This window comes from Sipha flava, unplaced genomic scaffold (assembly GCF_003268045.1).
Source record: "Sipha flava isolate LNK unplaced genomic scaffold, YSA_version1 491_pilon_pilon, whole genome shotgun sequence".
In the NCBI taxonomy this organism is placed as follows: Eukaryota; Metazoa; Arthropoda; class Insecta; order Hemiptera; family Aphididae; genus Sipha; species Sipha flava.
The window spans coordinates 189,005-212,511 of record NW_020273322.1 but is presented as its reverse complement, the minus strand read 5'-3'; positions in this window follow the sequence as shown (position 1 = coordinate 212,511).

Genomic DNA, 23,507 nt, shown 5'->3' with positions numbered 1-23,507 from the left:
ACCGGTGTTTAGTGTTTACGCGACCGGAAAGATGGGCGGACACCGATAACGTAATACGCTGGAGTTTTATGAAAAAAAATAAAATAAAAGAAGTATTATAAATACGATTATAACATGTGTGCGTGCGTGCGTGATATAAGCTTAGGGTTGATGTGGCAATCGTAATGTTCTCTCTGGTAATACTTCCCCTTCCCCTCATCACCCGGTGAACACTTTTGAATAGGTCCCGCGGGCGGTAAAAGGCTAATTATCGGATTCTTATCGCGTGTACAAACTTACGCGCCCCCGCCACCGCAGCCTAGTGTTATTATTGTGTAACATAGTTTGATGCGACACCGTGTGCACATCACCGTCATCAACGTCGCACAATAATACGTTACGAAGTACGTACTGAAAAAAAAACCAAGTGACGCATTTACCACGCATTTCACACAGCAATCGCATTTGAAATTTGTATAATAAAACATGTCCGACGCGTGTGGCTAGGATATTTCGTGTTCGTCAAGGAAACCCGAAACGGTCACCTTCCCCTCCCCCGTCTACCATAATCGCCGCGAAAACAACGTATAGCCATCTCTATTGCGTATAAATAGTATTACTTTTCCCCACACATTATACCAGTTATGAATATTCATTTTTGTACTTGATAACACATTCATTTTCCGCACTCGATCCACCACCAAACGATCCGTAGAAGTTGTTTTTTGATCTATAATTATGATTTGAATTTTCATCAAATTGAAACTCATTATGTTAGGCGTCTAAACTTATAATGTACATTTTTAACGATTTATCGTCATTTTTTAATTTTTTCTTTTTTTTTGATAAATCCATCGTATATTTTAATAATAATTATTATAATATTCTATATAATAAACGCATGTGAATAAAATGAAGCATATTTATTTTTATGAACAATAAACACCCCTTGGAAATAGAGTACAGATATAAACTTTACGTATAAAAATTATCAATTATACAAAAATAACAGAAATAATAAATGTCAACACAAAACAATCGTAGTTAAAAGCGAAACAGAAAAAAAAGAAAAGTACATTTTTAAATTTTAAGCTCGTAAAGCTATGAAATAAAGAACACAAATAAATATTGAATTTTTAAATTTACTTATGACTTTAAATTTTCATTTTGTATGCATTATTAAAACAAGTATGACATTACTATGCGAATGAAAAAAAAATCGAATGCACGATTGATTTTGTTGTACGCAATATGGGCGACAACAATACTTGTTGTAAAAAAACTAAATACATAAAAATAAATAAAAGTCCACGGGTATTAAAATAAGCATAACCTGCTACAGATCGGGTGCATTTCACACCGTCCGCGTTCCTTTTCTCTAACACAGCTTCGAACGGTTTCGGACAACTTCAACGTTGAGAACTCGCTGACCGCCGCAGCGTATCTTTTCCCGTCGTCATACGCGTGTGCTCGTCGCTTCATTTACGAATGTACACGCTCAATGTCATCGATAATCGCTATCGTTTTAGACACGTCACTTATTTTTTTTTCCGTGTCAAGGAGATCCGCGACGGTTTCACCATTGTTACCGTAAATGCTTATCATATTATATCGTCATAATAGCTATCCGCGAACGCGTCAGTTGTTTTTTACGCGCGTTGACGGCAATTCGAATAATCATCGTTTCAGTGCGCAACAAAACTAAAATACATAATAACAAAATCACAATACATCGAATCGGTTGTATTGCTGTCGTTGTTTTCGGATCCGCGTCCGTTGTCCGTCGGTGTACACGTAATATTAATCCAATTAATTTGAGATCGGATGTTTATGCGGTTGCGTAATATTTTTCTATTCGTCCAATTTAAGGCTGACCTAGATATAAATTCGATTCGTGTTCTACCACTGATTTTTCATCGCATATTCTTGCATATTTTATAACAAATGAATATTTTTGGTTTTAAGAATATAAATGCATATTTCAGAATGATTTCGAACTTGTTTAAAAACGATTTATGTTAACGAAATAATTAAAGCAACCGTATAACTATTTCGCAACGTTTATTTCGCATTTTTCAAATATGTTTGTTGCAATAATATCAACTGATGTACAAAGACATTTTTCACGCCACAAAAATTTTCTTTCGGACCATCGAACAACAGGTGCAGCTACTAGATTTAGGAACATTAAAAAAAAAACCATTACATTACAGTACAAATTTATATCTGTCTAATATTATGTTAAATTAATAAACTATATACTTCTTTTTATTAAAAATAAAATACAATCTACACTAAACAAGCACAACCAGTGTACGTAAAGTAGGGACTAACGTTTTATTTAAAAATTAAATCAAATGTCTAGAGAATTATTATTAATCTTGAATCGTTAATATTTAAAGGTAAAATATATTGTTTGGGTGCATATATGTATAAAGTATACGATTGTTTAGTACATAAATGCATACATACTACAGTTATTTTATAAGGATAAATAACCGAGCACTATTAATAATGTACTCGTATCTATGCATATTTGAGGAGCGATATTTAAATATAATTGAAAACTGTATTTATTTAAAAATAAGACATTGCTATTCGCGCCAACTATATTATCCGACTACAAAGCATCGTCTTTGTTGTATTGTATTATTGATAGGAGCGAATAATAAAACGCCTTGATCCGACGTCAACGCACAATGCTGAGTGTAAAATTAAGATTTCATATCAATACGCGTTTATCGATTGAAAAACTTTGTCAGTTACACGTTCTTCTTTTAACTATCACGCTTGTACGGGTACAATTGAACGAACGATTTTTAAAATTTATCAGAACTAAAGTATATATTTTTAAAATTAAAAATGTCACGAAAAAAAACCTTGTACTAGTTACACTTCAAGCAGCCTGCTATAACCACCAATTGCTTTTGATTGATTATGTATGTATATATTTATTCATCATTATACCTAATCTTAACAGTTATTATTTGAACGACCTTGATCTATCGGTTGACAGCGAATCGTAAAAATACAGGTGATTTATTTAATCTTGTCAGTAACTGCTTTATCAAATCCAAAACGCGAAAAAACATCATAAAGGCTCAGTTAGTATTTCATGGAAAAGCTATTCATTATAATGTGACTTTAAACGAATTTTCATTTCTTCAACGATCAAAAGACCGACCCCAAAGGAGTTGTTATATACTATATAGTTTACTGTTTATTTTGTTTAACAGCATATTATTTATTATTTTAACGTTATGTTTTGTTTTCTTGATTTTACTCGTTAATTTTATTTGCTTTAACAATTTCAATGGTTTTTTTTTTAAGTTTATAGCGCTATAATTATAATATTACCATGACGATTATAAGTCCTGGCCAAGTATAAACGCATAATGTAAAGTATGGTAGGTTAACAAAATAAATTATATTCATTTATACACCAATTAAATAATACATTAATTCAGTAAAAACTAGTTATATAAGCAATTCTTCGGCACCATTTATTAAATATCTGTATACCAAATACTAGTTAAACGTATTAATAAACAAAGCATTAGGTTTTATTTTTGGTTTTAAATTAAATTTTAAAAGAAGGAAGTGCGTGTAAGCTGCTATAAAATTATAATTTTTCATAATTAAAAATTTAAAGTTAGTTAATGGACACTTTACTTCTTTCGCTTACACATTACACATATACAAGAATATTGATTCAAATTTAGAGAATATAATACACTTCATCTCAATCTTAGCCGGGAAAATTTTTTATCTATAATATTTGTGCATGTATATATTGTGACGCAGTGAAATAAAAATTCAACAATAGCGTCATCGTTCATCATTATTGACTTATTATTTTTGCTAACTTGGTATCGGGTTTTCTATTCAAATTCTGGTATAGAAACAAATGTAAGCTATGAAGGTATTATTTGTACATGAACTCCATCAAAAGTTTCATATGTGATTATAGGATTCGGACTTAAACCAGAAACATGTAAATATCGTATTAAAATAACAAATAATATTTTTTCGTTAAATTAAAATCAACATGACTTTATACAGTTTTCAATGTTATATTAGTTCATTTTAAATACAATAAATTTAAATTCCAATAATAATATAAACAGTACATTTTCAATGTGAGTATTAAATAAATTATAAATTCTGAACTAAGTAAGGAATGTTTTGAGTTCTCCAATGATAATATACGTATTCATATAAACATATATATATATATATATATATATATATATATATATATGTGTGTGTGTGTGTGTGTGTGTGTATAATTTTATGGAATAATTCTGATTAAGTTATATATTATAAATAAAAAATTTTAGTGATATGATTTCTCATCTTGAAAACTGAAAGTGTCCATCCGAATTGTCGTATTACAACAGTTACAAAGCAGTTACGCTTTATTCTTCTTACATAAAAAAAAAAAAATAAAAATATATATTTTATGTTGAATTCTTATAATTAAATTCTTGTTATTTTTATTACTGAACTTCCGATCGGTTTCTGCGCGTACACATATACAGTATATTATAAAAATATACACACAACAATCTCGTAATGTCCTTTTTATGTAAAAATACATCAGTAAAACGATTTTATAGCCATGTTAAGTTGTGTTGAAAATGTGTTCGAATCGTTAAGCACGTATAACTGAATACAGATACCGTGCTAGACTTGGGTTATTACTGATTTACAACATTATTAAAAGACCGTTTTCCATCCATATAATAGACATTTCATTGTTTCCTTGTACGCAGGGAAACACGAGAAAGTAAAACCGAAGTAAATACGGCTTTTATACCATAAAGGGCACATATAATATCACGAGGGGAAACTTATTAAATATATGTATATATGTAAGTAGAGACATGTGATATATCTATGATAATTTAATTTTGGAAGTGGTTGATAAATTACCATGGTAAAAAAAAATTAAAAATACGACTAATTGTTAAACATACCATTACCTAACATACTGTTATATATGTATGTATATTTATAAAACAAACAGAAAAAAATATTTTGATAAGCTTATAATGAACGAAGTCTCCGTATGTAGGTTATAGAACCGAAAATACAGTGAAAGTAAATACTCAATTGTATTAAATTTCTCAGACATTTCGGTAGGTCTCCACAGCCACCCCTATACAAGTGTATAATGTGAATAACACACATGCATAATTCAATTTTAATAATTATTATTATGATATGTGTACACATGCAAACTATTTGGCCACATCACATGTTCGTTTATGAAAGTAAAAATATCTGATGATCACCAGACCACTGCTTATAGATCTTAATAATAAAAAAAACGCACACGGCTTAATGACTGCGAAATACTGTGTATAATATATATACATTATATTCATCGTGATAATTATAATCGCATTGGTTGTGTGTGTGTGTGTAATACGCACATATTATAATAATATTAATTTTTAATATAATAGACCTTAGAGTAACTGGGTTATTATTGCATACGCGCGTAGGTCGTATATAGCTGAACGAGTATAATTAATAATACAAACAGAAAAAACTGTGTTAAATTTTCTCTTGAAAATGAATGTGTGTATAATAATTAATAATATTACGTTATAATGGATGGATAACAATGTTATAAATGTGTGTTTGTGTGTGCACGCGCTCGTGTGTGTGTGTTTATTGCGTACAAGCAGATTTTAATAAAGGATTATTAAAATATGCATACAAATAATTGCAGAGTTAATTACATAATAACAAACAAAATATTATTTTCTGGTTTCTTTTTTGTACATATATATATCTTATGCGTTTGTTACGTATTTATAATACATTTATTTGAAATACAAACTTATAAAATCGCGAATATCGTGAACAGCGTGTGCCAGTGAATATTTTAAGGAGTTTTTCACTGGGTGACAAAAAAAAAAAAAAAAATGTCCACGTATTTAAACAAAATTGATAAAATCAACATTAACAATATAATGAACCTATAGAATAAAGAAAAATGTCAGTGTTTAATATTCAAATCTTTAATAATACGATCTAAACTTGTAATATATATTTAATCAGTGTCCGCAACGTTCAGTTAAAAATTGAACTCGTACACATTCATGTTCAGTGCAGGAATTCGTTCACGTTCATGTAATTTTTTTTTAAAGCGTACACGATCGCGTTCAAATTTTTCAAAAGACCTTCGAAAATAAAATGTAAAGAACGATATGTGGACCCGTATATAATGATGTAGCCAATTGCTAGTGTAAAATAAAAAATAGATAGATAAGGGAAAGTACAAAAATACCCATGATAATAAGTTACATAAAAGGACAAAGGCTAAAATGGTTCGGTCATGTTAAATGGAGAGAAGAGACAAGCAAAGCTAGACCAACCATGGATTGGTAACCAGAAAAGAAGAGGCCAAAAAAACGCTGGATAGATGGCATAAAAGACCTAGAGAGACTAGATATTACAAATTGGGAAGAGTTGATTAAGGGTCGAGGAAGTTGGAGTGCTTTGACAGAGGCGGAGAAAACTCTTACAAAGTCTTAAAGCCATAGGAGTCATATGAGTATGATGATGAAATAAATTTGATCGACCCAAAAATCGTTCAAATTCATTAAAAATATAAACATTGTTCATATTCACGATTAACCTGAAAAAGCAAGTGACGTTCGTGTGTCACAAAATATAAATGTGAACCGAAGGAAATGATAAACAAGTTACAAAATCAAGCATAATGAAAACAATAATAAATACAATTTGAAAATAATTACAAACATCTTAATTTTTACCAAAAAAATGTTGTCGCCCAGTAATTAAATATATCATTTTCTAGACGACAAAAAATATTTACTAGACGACATTTATGTCGCCCAGTATATTAGTTGAAATATGCACTGGCGTGTGCTGCGTCTGTTCGTACTACGTGTGCATAATAATATAATAAGCAAAGTTATATCTATTACAATATCGAATAAATGATACGTCCATCATAATTCACAGTATTATAATATCATATTTATGTACTGATATAGTAGATGAATAATATATAATTTAATAAAGATGATGACCTACAAGTAACGGATGTGTGTATTGCGGTTTTATTATGATGAAATCCCAAAAACGACTATATTTCGATCGAACTAGATTACTAGAATGTAAGTTCGAATCTAATTATAATAAAAGCGATTATCTTATTGAAATGATTGCTACAACGAATCCTTTTTAATTACGTATTTATTATACATGCGCATATGATTATATAAATTAGTTGCATTAAGTTACATTTAGTTGCAAAAACGTTTCAAAATGTAAAAATAAAATATATAGAGCCTTCGAAAACGGTAAAGCGTTAATGATTATTATATGGTTTCGTTACAAAGACAGGTCGATCATGTGATTCACACATTTATTAATTTCTCGTTTGCTTCGCTCTTTTACAATCTTATACTTACATATATTACCACGAACCATCAATGATTCACTGATTCGGTGTCTAACCCCCCCCCCAACCCTAATATGGAAAAAATATGCGATCTGATACAATATTACAAAGTAATGCGCCTACAGGTACGTATATAATACGTTTCGTGAGCCGTAAAAATGTTCAGTTACGGTTTTTAATTCATCTTCGATATATTAAATAAGAAAATTAAGCTTTTGGAATATATATATATGTGTGTGCAAAGAAACACAATATGTTGAGTTTTTGAAAATGTGAATACAAATGAGTTTTCGGTTGATATTTTTATTAATTTTATTTTCATATTTCAATTAAGAAAACTCATGCGGTAACATGAAATATATTCAAACGAAAAAGTGATTTACGTAATATTTTAGAATATGATTGGTGTACGGATTTGACGAATAAGATTCGAAACATTTATCATACACGAATATATAAAATATACATCTGCACTGGATCATACACTGGATCCAAGCATACATATTACACATTACATATAACAATTACCACAAAGTGGAAAGTAATACGTAAAAGTGTGACTACATTGTGTATAGTATTGTATGATAATATTGTTTATATTATTTATTCGTATAACGGATATGAAAATTTGATATGTAACCAAAAAATTCCGACTGTAGGACGAAACAGTGTTCAAATGAGCATTTACACGATTTACTATTATTTGTGTTTTTTTACGGTAAAACACGTATGTATTAACGTATCCGCTCTACATGTCACACACACAATTATATAGTATTTAATCGTGAACTAACTTGAATTGGTTGGACCCCAGAAGTCTTGCAGTACTTAATAACTTTGAAATAATGCCTATATCAGCTTTGAGTATTTTATGTAAGATGTCTGGATTAAATCATCAAGTAATCTTAACAGAATTGAAACAATTTTCCAGTCAATATGAAATACTTCATACCACATATACGTCAATAATTTATACCACAAATACTTAAATATACTACCGATTGTGATTCAGAAAAAAAAATTATTTTTAACAATGAAGACTCTTCATTGTAGAGGTAATTAGAAGTGATGAAGATAATTATGAAATATCAAAATCAATAAATTGCAATAAATGCAACAAATGTATTCACTTTGCATTTTTGATAGTACGTAAATTATCATGACAGTCAAATTTATTTATCATTTATAAGTTTGCTTTGTTATTACCATCAACACAAACAACTTGTGAAAGGGTATTTTCAAAGCTTAAATGTATAAAAACAAAACTTCGCTCAATATTACACCAAAATCATCTTCCCCATTAATATTGATGGCTATAGAAAAAAATATAGCTATTGATACCCAACAACTGATTGAGATCATAGCTAATTCATCTAATGAATTAAAAAAATTATTCATATTAAAATTGTGTTTTATTATTTAAAGAATTTTTACTATTTCAAAAATAGTTAGTTGTAAAATTGCTTTTATATTTAAGAAGTTAACTCATAAGTTAACTAAATTGTTTATTATGATCCATATAAGGGTGGATACGGTGGTACTAAACGGGGAGGGGGCAATCTGTTAGTTATCAATTAAAAAAAGGTCATCATCTATTTAAAAAAAAAACTTAGAATATATGAAACTTTTTTTTGTGAAACGGGGATGGGATGATTCCCCCATTGACTTCCTTGTATTCACCCTTGGATCTAATTGATAAAAATGTAAAGTATATTTTTAAAAGTATCTTAATATTTTATTTCAATAAAATGTCATGTACATTTTTTGGGGGCCCCTTGAAAAACTGATCCACGGGCCTTTGGTGTACCAGGCCGACACTGTCCACTACACGCCCATACCGTTCTAACACTTGATTTGTGATAAAACGCAGTGTGTTCAATCTATTATAATATAGTGATATTTTAATATTTTCATCAGTTCTCCTTACACGTGTCTTTCGTAAAATTATTAAAAATGTACTCGAAACTATATACATATATATACGAACTTATAAATATACTTTTGAAGAATAATTGCTTCAAGCGTACTTTTGTAACGAATTTAACTAACGATTTTATAATTAAGTATTGACGTTATGTTCTTATTTGTTAAGAAAAATTTTGTTTATTGATCCATAACAGTTGGTCGTGAGATTGAAAGCTTTTGCCCTAACGCCAATGGGCAGATTTTTTGTACACCTTCTACAACAATGGAGCATATACGCGGATCAAGTCGTTATAGCTCATTATTAAAAACATTTTTTCGTCAAATAGCATAACTACTGATACGAAATCATTACCGTCGGCTCTTGGTCATAAGTCATCAATACGTACATGCATGTCGATCACCAATCACTTCATACTTTACTCATATTCGACAATTTTCGTTCTCTATAGATATTATTGCAAAACAAAACTTGCGGTAAATTTACCCACGTTTTGATATACGCACGAACGATATCGAGAAAATGTCTTAAGGTCGCCCGAACAAAGCACTCTGTTCGAAAAATTATTTACTCTAGTATAGTTTATTCAAGTAAGCCTACGCGCGTTTCATTTTGTAACCGTAAAATAAACTGTTATAAATGATTGGCTACAATACAGAAAGGAATTTAATCCAGTCGTTATTAGCAACCGGCATTATTGTTTATCGTAAATTTATGACTAGTCAAATTTTACAGAGGAAAATTTTATTTTTAATTCGTCATTCACCGTACAGTGTCTCGTAGTGTGATCGCGCTGTGGTCAATCGCATCCGGAAAACGAGCTAGCAGATAGAAGAAATGGCATTCAAACATTTTATTCACTCGTTGTACGGCCTACTGTTGGAGTTCCATCAAGACGAACAATTCCAGGCGGATAACATCAACATGTTGTCGATCGTCGCTTCGCTGCTGCAGTTGTTCTATTTTCAGATCACCGAAATGTTCGGTTTGATTTGCTCCCTGGCACCGTTGTGCCAGTTTGCGATCATGTTCTTGTGTTTCCTGGTCAACGGTATGTGTGACGTGATGTGGGCAAAAGACACTCGTGACATATTGACGAGACTGTCGATTTTCGTACTGCAGACGGCAGTGCTGTTAGCGTTGATGGCGCTTTTCGTAAAATGCTTGTTAGGCGTAGTGTTCGACCTGGTCGGCGCAACTATGGCCAATTTCGTCGACATTTTTAAATGTTTCTGAACGCCCGAATTGAAAACATCGATCAGCGTAACGGGCGCCCGTGACAAGAACGTTGAAAACCGTTTCTCATCTCTAGTCCACGTTACGCGGGTCAGATGTTTTTGTAAATCATATTTGTTTATTTAATTATTATTTTCAATTTTCATCCCCACCGAATCCCTCATGAATCATCATCATCATGGATTTTTCCTCGATGTGTACCGTGACGCGGTGATACGGAAATATGGTTTTAACGCTTTTCATTATATTTATATCAACTTCGATATTAATTTTTACTATTATAGTTATCCGAGAGAAATTGATCATTTATAACAGTACAAATTAATATAAAAGTAGATATAAATGTAATGAAACGCGTTGAAATCATGTTGCATCGATTGCGTACAACTTTTATCGAAGTGTTTTCTTATCGAGCCTTATAATAATTATGATTATGATATATCATAAAATGAGCCGAATGAATCGACGATCGTCGAAATGTCAATACGTTGAAACTGCACGCGTCGAAATGTTGTGTGCGTCCAAATGTCTTGTGACCAAACGAACGCGTCGGCTCCTTCACAAGTACAAGTTTATTACAAGTTAATTTAGTACGTGTTTAGTGCGTTAATTTAGTGCGTCGTGTAATATTGTATTTAAAATGGAACTAACAAAATTACACGACGCAACACGTACTAACCTAACTTGTAATAAACTTGTACTTGTGAAGGAGCCGACGCGTTCTATTAAAATGGAACTTACAAAAATGTTTAATCAAAACGGCAAACAATTACTGGTGCTAGACAATTTTAAATTTAAATTTAAATTTAAATATTATTCCAAAATAAGCAGTTATTCAACATGGATTTGCTCAAAGAAAACATGCAACGCAAAATTGGTCTTAAACGATGAAAATGATACTTGAAAATTTTACATATTATGTTAATTTTTTATAAATTTAACATATTAATTAAATAATTAAATGTGTTAATTTACATAAAACATGTTTTTCAATGTATTATTAATTTATTATTTAAATTTTTAATTTTTTTAAATCTATTAAAAAGAAAATGTGCATTTTACAAGATAGCAAACGATGTACAAACGTTATCGATCATGAAGTTAAATTACCGATCAAATGCGTACCTATATGTAAATATATATATATATATATATATAGCTGTACCATAACATTTGTATCTAATTAAATGATAAACGTATATGTGTTATCGTATCGGTATTTATATAGTATCCTATATAAATATATATATATATATATATGTTTATATTTATAAAATAAATTGTCGCAGTTTGTATAATGTTAATTTTTTTTTCGGCGCTGTTTGCATATCGACTTTTAGAAAAGGTGTAATTTTGTCGCAGTTTACCACCTCCCCTTTGCGCAGTCTCCGCACGTGATGACGCGCTTATGTTTATGTACCGTCGTGCCCAGGGGGACGTGTTTCCAAAAAGTTCACCGTAGCCCAGTAACTGATATTCGTAAGCCGATCAATATCTACGACGTTCTGCACATGTAATTACAATACCATCGCTTTTCGAGTCTTTATTCGGATGAAATATTGTGTCTGACGTGTCTGACGCGAACTACCCTAACCGGCTGTTCCTCCTCCCCTACAACACTCGCTATCCAGAAATCGATTTCGTTTTCCGCTAACTTGTTCGTTGCACACCACCATATTTGTTTGCGGGTCGAAAATGCATTTATAACAACCGGTACAACGAACAATTATACGTTAGACGTGAAAACATTTGTACCGTTTTCACTTGAACGGAAAGCAAGTGATTTCCAAATGCTTATGTCGATTCGTACGTTTTCGTAGGTTGAACGTTTAACGCGTACGTATAGTTTTCATACCCACTCGCGGACCGATAAACACGAAAACAGTGCGGCGACAACGACGTCGAGCAACACGAGATTTCGAAAACGACTGACCAACGGCTGACACTACGTAGTAAAGAATCGGCAATCATATGCGTCAGGTAGCTTTGGATCTTCGTCCTTAAACCGTGCTCGTCATCGATGACTGCCGCTGTCCAGATAAAATTCGGATCCATCGAACGTTTATGCGTACAATACACACGATAATATTCATCGCGCGATATTACGACGAACACATACAAGGCCCTCAGATTTTTTTCTTAAAATGAAATCGAACGATCTTAAATGCCCATTTTAGCATTCGCCAGTCGAAAAACATATTTATTCTCTAACCCGCTGATCCCCTTCGACCAAAATATTTTGCTGGCTACGGCCTCGAGCGCGTACGGTGTACGTTGGAAGTGTAGCTCGCGCCAGGATCATAAGCATTAATCTCGACCCGTCGCCGCCCCGTGAAAAACCAACCCGAACGGCTATCGGCTATTGGACTGCAAATAGACGTTGTTGTCTAATGTTGTGCCATAACGTTACGAGCGCTTATCCGGCCAATAAACTGCGGGCAAACACGGCGGTACCGGAGGCGTGTATATAATATAATGGCGCCATTGTTTGAAATATCGGAACAACTAAACTGTACGCGTATGGAAATGTAATGTTGCAGTCGCTGCGTGTCGTCGAGGTCACTGCGGCGTCAATATTTTAAATACGCTCGTGCACTGATTGGACGTTTCGTTATTATTATTATAATCTAACTTGTTCATATTATTATTATTATTAACTTTGTGCGCGCGTTCATCTCTGCGCAGTAATCGTATTTAAATCGTATACTCTGTTGTGTTCAACATAACGCGTGAAGTGAACCAACACTGGTTACGTACTGCACGTGTTTCAAAAATTTTTGATTTTTTTTTCTTATCATTATTTTTACGGTCGATTGTTTTTTTTTTAGGTAATCGCTAGATTTTAATGCGCACGCGGTAGTATAATTTTCGATCGAAAACTGGAAATCGCAACACGAATGGATATTGTTTTGAAAATTCGTAATGTCGAACGTTCGACGATTTAAAGTAGTATATGTTGTTTCGACGACGTTAAAGAATACAATTAAACGTGGAAATATTATCATTTTTCTATAATATATATTATAATATAGGTATATTTATTTCGATAATCAAGTATAATTATCTGTTTAATTCAGAGGTTCCCAACCTTTTTTGACTCACGACACCCTTTATTATTTTCTAAAAATTTGTAGGCACCCTGTAGCCTACGCCCTATACTCTATATATAGTTTATACTGAATACGCAATACTAATATATCTTATATTTAAATTTATATTTTGTAACTTCGGTTTTATTTAGCATCACAAAACAATAAAGATAAGATAAAGTCACAAGTATTTCATCGTAAATAACTTTAAAACAGTTCACGTCAAATCGATAGCAATCGAACCAGTATGAAAATTAAAATAGATTGAACATCTCAGTATTACTATGTAAAAATTATATGAGTTAATAATTAATTCATTAAATTATATTTTATATACCTAATTAATTATACACAATAGGTTTTATACTATAGATATAGAGTCTGTTTTATTACTCACAGTGCTATATTTTTCGTGAAGGCGTTTAAAAATAAATATATATGTCAAATATTTTTGCGGCACCCTAAATCTTATCTCGCGGTACCCTAGGGTGCCGCGGCACGGTGGTTGGGAACCTCTGGTTTAAGTGCTTGTATATTGCACGCAACGGCTAACTCGCAAGCTAATTAACAACCTGTAGTGTTATAAAACAAAATTCTAGGAATGTATTGGTTTTACCATGATGTGTGTGTGTGTGTTCTTTTCTTCTCTCTCTACACGTACAAGGGCTCCGCTCACTGAATAAAAATTAAAAGATAAGAAATTAATCGGTACTTATGGAAGGTTATTTTTTGAGTTTATCAATTGTTTTTTAGTTTTCAGGTGAGAAAAACAGACGAAAAAATGCAAAAAATATTTTAAATTTTATATAAAAAAAAAATAAAAAAATAAAAAAAAATTACAAAAATGAAAGCGTTTTGCATTTAGACATTAATTTTTAACAAAACTATCAAAATCACAAAAATTTAGTACTGTTGTAATCAAAAATTTATTTTTATACTTATGGCTTGAAAATTGGATACAAGATTTTTTATACGATTTTCATTATAGCTTTTATTGAAATTAATTAATTAATTAGTTGCGTAGTTGCATTTCGACGAAATTATTATAATTTTTTCTGCAAATACCAAACAAACACATTTTCAATAGGTCGAAAAGAAAATGTGATTTCGTGATACGCATAAATTGCATTGCATAGAGTTCGCTTATCAAAGCTAGTTTTGGCAAAAAATAAAAATAACTGTTCGCTCACTGTAGAATCATCAATATAACCATGAGAGACTTGTGTACCGAATGTTTTTTGTTTTTCTCTCGTATTGCCATAATCTGTTACCGATAATTTTACTACTTTTTCGTTTAACTGTTTCCCATTCATTATATTGCGTATTACGTACACCATAATTTGCGGTTTAGTTTTCGAACCGCAATGAAATTATCCAAACCCCCTTTAAATGTGTACATTTACATAACGACTGTATTAACAATTACATAATGATAATTACGGTTTTATTTTAATACCGCTGTTCACGTTTAATTACGTCGACGTACTATCAAATCGTTTTCATAGTAGATTTCGTCGTGTGAATATGACATTCACGTCACGAAAGTGGTCGAAAAATAATATTTTCGTATAAAATATTCACATGCGTACTACGTATACAGACATATCAACATAATATCGAATAAATATATGATCTAATGAAATTCTGATTGTGCGATTACATTGGTATTTACATTTAAATTGCATCGCTGACGTACCTTATTACATTCAGCTATCTGATAAACTTATCATTATAGATTGCAATACACTATAATGCAAATTAGTTTTTTCATCGTATATTTGAAATTCGTGCACATGTTATTGAGTTAAAATCAAAAATCGTAATTAAATCGCACAAATATCATTCCAGGAATAAGACTGCATACGGATAACTTCTTCGCGTATAATATATTTATATATGTATGTATACATGTGCTACTGACAATTAATTTGGATTGGAGTATTTTTTTTTTTATTTTTTTTTTTTTTACGCATACATTTTCGTAGTCATTTATGCACAAAGGCTGCAATAAGGGCGTGCATATTGTGCAGACAAAATAATAAAAAGGAGAACATATAAATAATTCATTATTAACACCTTTCCCGGACGTAACGCTCATCTGAGACGTGACTACCGAAAACCATTTGAATTTTTGGAACCCCATATGTTCGCCTCGTTTATTTATTCAACCCCTTTCGTCTTTTTGTTGTATATAATCGCAAGAGCACATGTGAACCCAGAACAGTTGTAAACATAAAGTGTTTTGACGATTTTTATTATTGTATTCTCTACAAAACTTTATGTATGTATACAAAATAATGTTTACGCCATATGACGTCGCAGTGGTCACTGATTTTCTGTGGTGGTTATACTGCAGGGTAAATATTTCCCAACTAAAAACTTACGTCCCTAAAATAGTGACCACTATCCTAGGTAAAGAAGGCTTCGAGAGTCGGTGTTTATGCCTCGTGCCCAAAGAACACATAATATTATTTTTATTATTTATATACATGCTGGTACACGCGTAATCATGTGTCCATGATTTTGTACGTAAGGATTAAGTACATGAAGTCATGATTATTATTATTACAACAGCAATTGGCAAAATAGTTAAATTTTTAGCATAGTGATGAAAAGGTTTAAGGGGAATTTGAAAATATTGAGCACACCGCAGTAGAGGGTTCAACTACTTTGCAAAACCCTTAAAAAAAAAAAAAAAAAATCCTGAGCGCGGTACAGTAAAAGATCGTGCGATACAGTCACCTGTTTATACCGAGTAAAAAAGATAATTTAAGGGTCGATAACATTAATAAATATATATTTATATTTTATGACTAGATTAATTCTTTAAAAAGTAGGTAAAGAAATATTTTACAAGGTATACCTATATAAAATTATATTATTTTATCTTATGACATCATTACGGTTGTTAAGATAGTATCTTATTATACCGAAGGTATATACCTCGGCTAATGACATATTATCCGGCTAATGTTAACATTAGCTAATATTTAATAAAACTAATGGCGGCTAATGATTACAGTTGGCTAATGTTAACGTTTCCGGCTTACGTTGATTTTATCAAAATGTTAACGTATATAGCACATATAGGTACGTAAATCACGTAAACATTTATTTCGTTAGGTCTTCATATATTTATTTATATATATATATATATATATATCTACTTGAAATAATATAAACACAATTGTTATCAACCGTGACCAAATAAATATTTCTAAAAACGATTTCCGTATTTCTTTGGTTAAAACGTATAAATAGGGTACTCGTATAATAATAACCGCGGTACTTGTGCGCGTTGACAAGCTTAAACGCGTTTACGCTTTCGTGATGATTTGTGAATTTATAGAAACGACGCTTCGGAGTGGCGGGATTCATTGTCTATGGTGCAACGTGCCTGTATAACGTCGGTTGTCAGCATTAGAAAATTGGACGTTTTTGACTTGATGACCCGCAGACACCGGAGGAATTAATTTCTTTGACTCGTTATAGTTTTTAAATTCAGTTTAGGTGTCAGTCGTTCGTGACGACGAAAACGGTGTGAAAACAAAAACCGTCTAAACAGGCTGCGTGTACCGCGCTGGTTAATGGGTTAAACTATTACCTATTTTTATTTTTTTATTCCTTTTCGTATTGTTGTGACGAAATTTTCATTTTTTTTTTTTGTTCTCCAATACTCACCGTGACTAGTTCTATAATTGAACGTTCACCGCTTTGTTGACAAAATGATTATTCCCAAAATGTTTAATGTTTAGTTGAGTATACACTGAACCGCGGCTGAAAATACGTGTAGGACGACACTGCATGCGCGTAACATTTTATACATTTTAACGTACACACGCACAGTTACACGGGTTGTCATACTACTTTCTAATGCAAGTCAATGAGTAAATAGAATATAATGTCGATTCATGTTTCTAATAGAGACTTTGCAATCCAATTTCAACTGAGAAATATACGACGGGTGCACCAGGACCGTATTTGGTTTTAACGAAAGAGTGGTGGTTAAGAGTTAAGGTGGTTAGGAGGTGGTAAAGAGAGGGGGTTGAGGAAAACGAGCAATTTGTTAGTACAGATTTATTTGCATATATATACCTACACGTGCTATATACCAGCTATGTGTGTTGACATTGCACCGCGCGTGAATATGATTTTCTTTTACTACATGATTTGAGCAACACAAAGACAACGGGTGAGTTAGATATGGGTACGCACTCACGAAAAAACATGACAGCATTAGAAAATCAGCTAGTGACATTTAAAATATTAAGTTGTCGAGTTTTTATAAAAGAGTCGTTTTCTAGAACGTTGAAAGGGGAAAATCAAATCACCAAGTGCGTATATATATATGTACACTTTTACCGGCTTTACCGTCGTACACACACACACACACACACACATACACACACATTTTTTATGTGCACATGAAATATTTGTCCAGCACGGAACCGACGAACCGTTCACTTCCGACCGGAAGTTCTCGGTGTGCATGCGCGTATACAAACCTACGTATACTATACTACTTACATTATCTAATTGTCGCCTAATAGCGTGTTTTTCGTTTACATGAAACCACAAACAGTTTTGGAATTTGAAAATTAAAAAAAAAAAAAAACCGATTCGGCGTAGATATGAAATCAACACGAGAACAATATACATGTACGTAAAAAGATAACTTCGTTGCTTCACTAGTTCAAAAACCTGCAGCATTTACATACTGCTGTAGGTTTTATTTGTGAAACACGTGTACCGCACATTTCATATCACTAGACTGGAATCGGTCGTTTTGAAAATGGCACGAGTTATAGAATTTGAAACTTTCTTAAATATTCATTTTTTGTATTTTTATCTTTAACTATTGGTGTTCTACGAAATCGTTGCTCTGTTGCAAGTAAGGTGAGAATAGAATAAATAAAGCGCATACGAAGAAAACTAAAAACCATTAGTTTATACGAGGCGTGTAGTTCGAGTTTTCCTGTTTTAGATTCGATCGCACGTTTAATATACTATATAAATAGTATACGCGATTAATATTGAATATACGTTCAACATTTCTTCTGCTTGTGTGAATAACTTTACACGTATATATGTGTGTGTATAAATATTACAAATATTACAAATACCATGGACTAACGCCAGATAAAACATGAAAACTATTTAATACCGTTATACATTCTGTTCGAGAAAAGCGTTTTATCGTTATAGCTTAATGACACACTCTACACGCATAATATTACACAATGCAGTCTTCCGCGGTTACAGAAACTATAGTGTTTAAGATCTTAATGCATAAAAGGAAACGCCTACGATTTTGTAGTTTATCCAATTATATAGTTATGACTGTGGGACAATGTAAACACACATACCCACCCGTATCTTGATAAAATAACTGGATAACTGGATAGGTTATTTTTTATTTTATCTATCGCATTGAAGTCACGCGATAAAACTTTTTAAGCATGTATTATTTTTATGAACAAATCATATTTTTTACATGAGTCATTCTTTTCGAAACAAAATAAAGATTTCCACGCGATAAAAGTTTAATAAACAGTTTTTAATTTAGACCACGTGTTGTATATAATTATAATAATTATTGTACGTACTTGAGCAGAGGTTTTGAAGTTACAATAAGATCTCGAACCGTATGTAAATATGTATTATAATGCTTACCATATTTATATTATATAACTGTAACAGCTTTAATTTTTCTTTATTTTTCCCTTTATAACAAACTAATTTTATGATTACTATATCATTTTTGTATACAGGTTCGTATGAAAATTGTAAACATGACGAGCAAAGTTACGTGAGTGTAATTAAGTTATTTTATTATTAGACGTTATACGCATACATAATGTTATACAGTACGAATAATTTCAATTCACCAAATGCGATAGAATGCATAAAACACATATATAGTTCCAAAGAAGGAAATTATTTTTATTATCACGTATGGTAATGTTATACTGTTTAAATTAAATTATTTAAAGATAAATTACATCAAATTTAAATGGAAACAAATAAAAAAATTTAAAGCATTATTAATCCTACATGTTTGCATCTGTAAGAGGGCAAGAGTAAGTTTTCATAAGTATGTGCGCTCGTATCGTAATTGATTCAATTATCTCTCTGTACACATACAGAATAAACCGAGTTTGAATGTAACAATATAAGTTATAGTTTATACCATATCTGTAATGTAAATATACCATATCATATATATCTACTATACATAGGTAACTCGTGTAAACGTGAAATTTTTGGTATCACACTCTTGGTATCTAACCTTATGTAGTTGGTTATAATATGTGATATCGTGTACGGCGATAAATTTCATTGCACGCGTTTATTGTCAGGATGATCAACAAGAATATAAAACATTTAAACCTCATTCAGCTGGCCAAACCAATGACATCAAACGATGTTAAAAGAAGTTCAAATAAATTACAATAGTCAATCTTATAGAAAAATCAATAAGTCTCGTACTGCAGATATTTTTGTGAAATTGAAAAAATTTAACGTTACGGTAAGATTAAAAATAATTCAAAATTTTAGCGTAACTTATTGTACCATTCGCCCAGATTACAATATTATACTGTAGTATGCAGATTTATTAGCCGAATATACCTATAGGCGTGTGTAAAATTCATCCACAGCTTTAGCGAAAATTGAGATAGAGTTATAGGCTATACTACTATTGGAAATTGATGAGGTATGTATATATAAATAACTCTCTATATAGATCGTGATTGGTTCAAGGAGGTTAATCGATGAAATAAATAAAACGTAACCTATACGTATGCGCGTATGTATAATGAATTTTAAATAGGTTATAATTAGTATAGTTAGTGAATGTTTGATGAAAATAAAATAATAAAGCGCACGCACGCGTGATACCAGAACGTGTGTTTATGCGTTTTACAATATACCAAATGAGGGAAGAGAAAATATCCAGGTTAGCGCAACACCTCATTAGAAGCTATAACGTGCCAGCATTACGTACCATACATATTAGATTCGGTATATATATGTTTATATATTGTTGAATTGTTATTATACCAATAACGTCCGACATCCCTCGTCGAAAGGGGATATTATCTGTAATTACGTGAGCGAAAACTCGTATTATAATTTAATGTACGGTACAAAGACGACTACTACGTGATATACATACGGGTATTGACACGTGTGTTGTTATCAATACGTAATATAAATTTAAATTTCCGACGAGACGCGCAAGCATCTGGCGTACCGCTCTGCGACCGTGATCGAACAGGTTAGGTTGGATAGGTTTATCGAAATCGAATAGTACTCTCCCCTATCCGCGACTACGTTTGCTCTCGGTCACTCCCACGCACAACGAGCGAATACATAATCATTCGTCAGTTCATGGAGTAAATTACAATATACATACATATACACGTTAACCACTATCGAAGTATCAAAAGCACATACTTGTACACCAAGACAAAGTATAGTGTATATGCGTGTGTGTGCGTACGCGTCTCCTCCCACCGCGTATTACTTGTACATAATACAATCCCGTTGTATGTATTTTAGAGCGTTTGTGTTACATTTTTTCGTACCCATAAAATCTTGTAGGTACATAATAACAGTATAATAAAAATGTAATGACCGTCGCAGGAGGTTGTTGTTTTCGCCGCCTCTTGAACCCGCGTGTACGTGTATACGCGTCTCTGCGTTTATACGCTCGCACACGAGTGTACCGGTGTACACGTATAGGTGAACTTAAATATATATTAATATCTGCTCGGACGGGTCGTCGTGTACGCCCGTAATGAGAACCGGAGATCGTGATCCAATGGTCGTGATCCGAATTAATTGGCCAATCGTCGTACACTTTATAATAAATGTAAACCGCGCGCGTGCATCTATTATACATATATCCGTAAAGTGTATAAATACATATAAATGTGTGCGTGTGTGTGTGTGTGCGCGCGCGCGCGTGTGCGGACATGCCGCGCTCGGGTACGTGAGTAATAACAATTTATGTTATACAGAGTGATGAGAATTTCATGTTTCAACAGTCTTCATAAAAATACAGAACACATTTCATCTTATGAATATCAGTACTACCAAATACAATTTAATAGGTTTAAATATTTTGATACCCGTTCAGAGCGCGTGTCAGTGGTCAGCTTTTACAGATCAAATACCAATCCATTTTCTATTGTTTTCCAAACTTAACAATTTTATTAACGAACTTTGGCGGTCGAAAACCCTATTTTGAATCAAAACTATTTAGCTAGCATAGGCGTAAACTGGGTAGGGGGGGCGAGGGGGACAATTGCCCCTCTGGTATTTAACATACCTTGTTTTAAAATAAGTACAAAACAGCTGGTTATAGCTATTACTATAACATTTTTTTTTTTAAATCTTAAATTTTCGCTTATCTAACATAATGTTAGAAAATTAATAATTTTATATAATAATATGTAGGTAGTAAAGCGGCATTTAGTCTCGGACACCCTTTTTGTTAGATATGTAATTATATTTTTGCCCCCCTAATAAATTTTCAAGTTACGCCTATGTTAGCTAGATTTCAAGCATTTAAAAACTGTACACCGCTGATACGTTTGATGTAAATAAACGAATGTACCGGTCGAACGTAACCTCGAACCGAAGTCACCGAGTACGAAAATGCACGAAATCCTGAACACACTTTACATAAAAACGTACCTATAACGCACGTACACGTCGCAATAGTAGTAGTCGCGCCCTGTCCGAAGACGAAACCAATGAGCTGTACGCGGTACCGGTAAAATCGAATACATTACGCACACGTACCGCGTACGTATATCCAACGTAAATCGGCGGCCATTTTTCATATTTTTTATTATTGTTTTCGTTCTTCCCTCCGCGACGTTTACGACTTCGAACGCGACGCGCCCACGCGCTGTTAACGTACGAGCAACGCATACGCGCGCGCAAGTATATTATTATTACCATCGACGACGGATATATGCGCGTACGGCCGGCGGAGGAGGTGACGTGTGTCGGCACGTACCGCGTGTGTGCGCGGTGAGTTTTTGTATTTCATAAAACGTCTGTTTACAGCATAGCGGCGTAATCCCGTCGAATCGTGACGATGCGAGCCCCGGTCGAGTCTGTTTATCCCGTATACACGTCCGTTTCGAAGTCGCGTACACAATACGCTCATACACATTATTATGTTTGTTTACGAGTTTACGGCGTTAATGTGCGCCATAAATATGTATTTTAGTACAGTGCGTGTAACGTAAATTATTGTTATTATTATTAGGATTACTGTGTACAACGTTGTGTACAGTTGACCCATATAAAGTGTCGTACGCGTACACCGTACGGGGAAAAATGAATTTTTTCACATTCGCGTCCTATGCACTGCGCAGTAGCGCAGGAAGACTGGCTAGCGCCCCTGGAAAACTTAGAAAAACTTACCTTCCTAACTAATTAAAATTTGATGTCATGATATTTTTTTTGACCTTTAATTTTACTAATATTTTTATGTATACAATTTACACTTATAAGTTATTATTACAATGTTAATATTAAATTTTGAAAATTTGCTTTTCTCGCTTTATGACTGGCAAATTCGTCGATAATTTCTTCATATGAAATTCTTTATTTAAATAATCTATTTTCATTAATTCATCATTAAATGCACACGTAGTGTGTACAAATAGACCACACCTACGTATTTCAAAAAGTATAATGGAGAAATGTCGATTTTATTGTAGGATAAAAATACGACTTTTGCCCAATTTTGCACCCCTTTGCAATTTGCGTCCCTGGCGTGGACACAGTCCGCCATACCTTTGCTACGCCACTG